Below are 6,000 nucleotides of genomic sequence, written 5' to 3'. Positions count from 1 at the left end.
GCTGCTAGGTTTTTTGGCGTTTTGGGCTTCTCATAGCCCATTATAAATGCTTTTATTTTTTTGCCACACGCTAGCGAATAGGTAGGAGCCCACTTCAATTATAAAAAAGTCTGAAGTCATGTTTCCAAACACGCATATAATCTTATATCATATTAGAATTGGTTTTTGGTTTTATGTAAAATTCAGTTATAAAATTTTTAGTTTCTAAAAAAATGGGCACAAAATTTGTGTTGAGTTCAATATTCATTCATGATTAAAAAAAAAGTAACCCATTATTTATATAATCACAATCAACCTGGAGTGTGTTTACCAGAAATTAATTAGCAAAAGACTTGTCAGATCGTTTATGAAGATTTTCAGATGTCAAGCATTTTACTCCGACATAAAGAAAGATCAACGGATAAAAAAGGTAAAAAACCACATATCAAATAATATTTACAAATTGATATTTAATATCTCTTCAAGTAATTTGGTTAATCACGAGGGAGAGATGATGAAGTATCTTTAAGAGAGAGAGCGAGAAGAGTAGAGTAATGATGAAAAGTGGCCGATGAGAAATATGATAAACACTAGTACAAAATGGACTTTCTGTGTCGCACTTTCAACTTCGATTTTTCAGAGAACCGTAGCTTATAGTACTAAATAGCGTCAATTTTAACTTCAACCAACACATTAAGTCATTTTGAATGGACCAATTGCGTCGATTGTTGATTTGACCGATGCTTTTAGCTCTCAAATATGCCATTCATTTTTTCTGCCGACGCTGTAAGCGGTCTATTGCATCGGTCATTTTTAATCGACGTTATTGAACTACTTTTAGCCACGGTTAAATAAAACCAACGCTATCGTACAACTTTAGCCATGGTTAAAGTCTAACCGACGCTTTCGAAGTACTCTTTGTTGCGGTTCGGTTTTAATCGACGCTATATTTTATTTGCTGCAAAGCGAACCCATTATTATGTCTTGAGCCATGTGAAGTGGTATTATTGTGTAAAAAAGAGGGCCAGTCGCCGTTAGAAGAAAGTGGGCAGGTCCTCTGACTTGGATATGGAGTCCATTCCCAAACTAACCTAGTTCGGAGTTGGTTTTCCCAAACTAACCTACTTTGTTCAATCATTCTCAGACTAACCTACTTTACTGTTCAAACTCAGTTTTTGTATTTTCTTTTCATTTTTCAAATTTTTATTTCATTTACTAGAATTCTTTCATTTATAATAAATTATAGAAATATAAATATATCACAAATTTCATAATTTTCAAATACAAAACATATATTAAACAATACAAATAATATAAAATAATACTACAACTAAAATTAAAAGACTTCATAATTAATAAAAGACAATTACGCATGCATTTATGCGTTACTAATGCTTATTTTGAGGACATCGTGAGCTACGTCTTGTATGGCCTTCTTGTCCACATCTCCCACAGCTTATAGCTTTTCTTGAATTGTCCATCTCTGTCCGAATACGCTGACTTTGACCTCTCTGTCCTCGTTTATTTTTCTTCTTCTTCAAATTCTCATCTGGAAAGAGCGTGCCATATCTTTCCCAATTATTTGCCAGTGGAAATGTCCAATAAGCTCGATTAGCGAGTGGAAAAAATTCATATTTCCACATCTCATATAATATTGTCAAACTATGAGATGGTTCAATATATTGTTTCCAATCAAGACTGCACATCAAACAACCCGCAACTATGTGCGAACATGGGGAATGATATCGACTCCATTTTCCACAAGAGCAAAAGCCTTTACCAAGGTCAATTGTATGCTTGTTGCCACCTTTCCAATACCCCTTCTGAGTCTTGTAACGAGCAGTAGTCACTTCGAAAATTCCTCTTTGTTCATTATACGGGATGATTTTGTGTGCTGATGCCTTCTTTTCAATATTTTCGAATAGCTCTCTTGATTTCTGGCAATAAATATGACCATTTTGGAGATCATTTAAGGTCTGTGTACGTCTTTCTGCAACAAGTTTTACAGAGCGATAATATAAATACTCCACCTTTGATGTGACCGGCAGAAAACGAGCAGATCTTATACATCCGTTGAAACTTTCGATCATATTTGTTGTTGCTTGCCCATAACGATGTCCTCCATCAAAAGACATTGTCCACATCTCAAGCGAGATATTACGAAGCCATTTTTCTGCATCAGGATTGAGCTCTTTAATTTGCTTCATTGCTTCATCTGCAATTAACTTTGAGCTAAGTTGCTTGTGATCTCGTTGGATTGTTTTCAAAAGACAATTGTGTTCAGTAGGGAGTTTGGTGATTTCGAAGTGAAGTGATCATATCTCTTTCTTTTTATAGCTCTAATTCGCCATGGACATCCAGACACAACACATTTTGCCTCATACAATGTAGTAATACTCTTCACAACATGATAGTTTCTGGATTTTTTGATATGGATCTTTTTATTGCACTAATAGTAGTTTGCTTATCTGCAAAACACTAACCTTCAAACAGATCATCTGTAAGTGGATTAAAGTTCGGAATAAAACCTGGATTATCATTGTTGGTGACATCTTCTGTTGCAAACCATGGCGCACTAGGAGTATGTTCCTCCGTATAATTTGCCTCGTTATTTTGACCATCAGCACCTGCATGGCTTGATGAATCTGAATCATTCGCATCGTCACTATCGTCTAATTCTTCACTATCCAAGTCCTCACTATCCACTTCTTGATATGAGTTAAAATTGTCAGTTTCGCTTAGATTATAGACTGCAGGTGATCTTCTTACTCCCTCGTTGATAATTTCTTCCATTTGAATTTCCTGGGAGTGATAAAAATTTGTGTTATTTTAGCTAGTACCAACATTTGTATCTTGAGCCTGAAAAGGATTATAATTATCATAATAATTATTATTTTGACTCATGAAATGATCTCCATAGTGATCTCCAAAATCTGGATAATTGTTTGAATTTGAATTTTCCATCTGAAATGAAAATATACAAATGACAAAATTTAGTATAATGTGTACAAGCTTATAATAAGAATACTTAGAATTGAGAGAAATTTAAATAAACGTACCTTCGTTTGCTATGTTGTGTTTTGATGCAGGAGTCTAAGTGCATGTATATATAGCCATTTCAAGTGGTATAATAATGTTAGAGGTGTTGAATTATTATTTTTAAAAACAGTTGAAGTGACTATACACTGAAAAGTTTGAATAGCATGCAGCTGAAAAAGTAAAATTATTTTGAAGAATCTTACTGTTTGACTAGACTAGACTGCTCTGTTTTAAATTTTGAATAGTAGCTAGAAAAAGCTTACATTGAGGTGACAATTCGTTTCCACAGATACATTATTTTCTTACAAGCAGACAACTTTACAGTAGATTTGACAATTCATAAAAAAATTACAAAATAAATAATTTTAAAAATATAAATTTCATTTATTTATATAAGTCAATAATTAATTACAAATTTTAATATAAATATACTTAAATTAATATTTATTTATTAATCAATAATAATCATCTACATAAAATATAAATTTTAATATAATAATAATATCTATTTATATCATAATTCCTGAACGATGCCACGTCAAGAAGTCCACATAATTCGTAAAATGCCACGTCATAAAGCCACATATTTTAATTATGCCACATCAGCAGCGCCATCTAATCAACTGATTTATATAAGTCAAGTTTTAGACAATCCCACAAATTATGCATGCATTCTTGCTTTTGATTTTAATTATCTTAAATAAAAATCATTTCATTCCTAATTTTTAGCATATTTTTTAAATGTAGTTATTGACATCCTCTATCTCTAATTTATGAATGAAAAGACTTCTCAAGTACTCACCAAGATATGAAACTAATCATTATTAATTATTTCTAAATTCAATATCAAATCAATTCTTATCATTTATTTTAAAAATTCAAATTCATCTTACCATTTATGTGAAGACTTCCGAAGTACTCTGAAGATTTTATGGTACGATGTTGCATGAAAAATTAAAATTTTAAAAATATAATTATCTCTTAAATTGCTGATTGCCTTTTCTTAAAATAGTTAAAATTTATTTAAAAAAATTTCAAACAATAATTTTCTTATCTTTATACATTTAATCTATTCACAACTACATGTATATTTTGTATATTTAAAAATACACGTAATTCATAAAATGCTACGTCATAAAACCACATATTTTAATTATGCCACCTCAGCAGCGCCATCTAATGATCAATTGATTTATATAAGTCAAGTTTTAGACAGTCCCACAAATTATGCATGCATTTTTGCTTTTGATTTTAATTGTCTTAAATAAAAATCATTCTCTTCCTAATATTTAGCATATTTTTTAAATGTAGTTATTGACTTCCTTTATCTCTAATTTATGAATGAAAATACTTCTCAAGTACTCTCCAAGATATGAAACTAATCATCATTAATTATTTCTAAATTCAAAATCATATGAATTCTTATCATTTATTTTAAAAATTCAAATTCATCTTACCATTTATGGGAAGACTTCCTAAGCACTCTGACGACTTTATTGTACGATGTTGCATGAAAAATTAAAAATTTAAAAATATAATTGTCTCTTAAATTGCTGATTGCCTTTTCTTAAAATATTTAAAACTAAAATGTATTTAAAAAAATTTCAAACAATAATTTTCTTATCTTTATACATTTAATTTATTCACAACTACATGTATATTTTGTATATTTAACTATTTTTAATTGTAATTGTTGGCCTATTATCTCTTTCGAATCAGACATGTAAAGACTTCCTAAGCACTTAGAAGATTTTTTGTATGATACTGCATTAAAAATTCAATATATTGAAACAGTGATTACTACCTCTTAAACTGCTAATCGTCTTTTCTTAAAATATTTAAAAATAAAGTGGTGTTAAAATATTTTCATAAGATTATACAAAAAAGAATAAGGTATTGATGCACCATTAAATATGTTATACTTTAAAAAATTATGATTCGACTATTGTTTTGTTAAATTTATTATGTGTTATTCTTTTCTTCATTATTTTATTTTTTTTCAATTTATTAAAGTAATTCTTATTTATAAAAAATTTGAGATACGTCATTATAAATGTTTTACTCTCTATTTTTTTATTTTAAAATAAATATAAAATTAGTTCAAATTAATATATCAGAGCAGTAACAGAACGTCGTAATGATAAGGTGTGTGAAGTAGCATTTAGTTGATATTTAAGCATGCTCAATCAGCTGCATAATCGGTGTTTTTTAAATATTTAATTGGTTTGAATTTTTTTAATTTTGTTTGAAGAATAATATTTTTTGAGGATCAGAAATTGTAAGCAATTTAGAAGGCACGTGTAGTCAGTATGTAGCTCTGCTTGATTATATGCATGATTGGTGCTTCCAAATGGGAAGGGAGTGAATTTCATTTGTTTCTTTCCATTACCATCTAAAAATTTGAATTCAAAGTAAGTATTTGCAAAATTGAAATCATATTGGTTGTCTCTCTTCAATTTGATATTCAAATTTCCTTGATTATAGCTTTCTTTGAAAAATAATATGACAAGATTTAAAACAATGATTTTATTTATGGTAATTTGTTTGATTGATTTCATATCTATTTATATGTATATGTCTATATATCTATATTTTTGGTAGAGAGTGGGTATATATATAACCGTTATCAAGACCTCATGCTCATATCTTTGATTGTTTGTATTCATCTTTATTTTTTTTTCTTTTTCTTTTTTGACTTTATAGTTTGAGATTTTCATTCTTTTTTCTATATCTGTAAGCAATTCTTTTAAAATTTCAAACATGTTTTTAATTTACAAGATATGTGGATGTGAATGTTAATGGAATCTCTTTTTACAATTTGTAGCTATCAAAGGACGAGGAAACTACATTACAATGAAGAAAGCATGGCTGAGACAAGTCGTGAGACTCAAATAACCTAAAGGCATCGTATTTCCTACTACATTCAACTGATTTTTGGTGTTATTATATGTTTTGCTGGCTTGATTATCATATTTATCATTT

Source organism: Daucus carota, chromosome 1 (assembly GCF_001625215.2).
Source record: "Daucus carota subsp. sativus chromosome 1, DH1 v3.0, whole genome shotgun sequence".
NCBI lineage: Eukaryota > Viridiplantae > Streptophyta > Magnoliopsida > Apiales > Apiaceae > Daucus > Daucus carota.
This window is presented reverse-complemented; position numbering follows the sequence as displayed.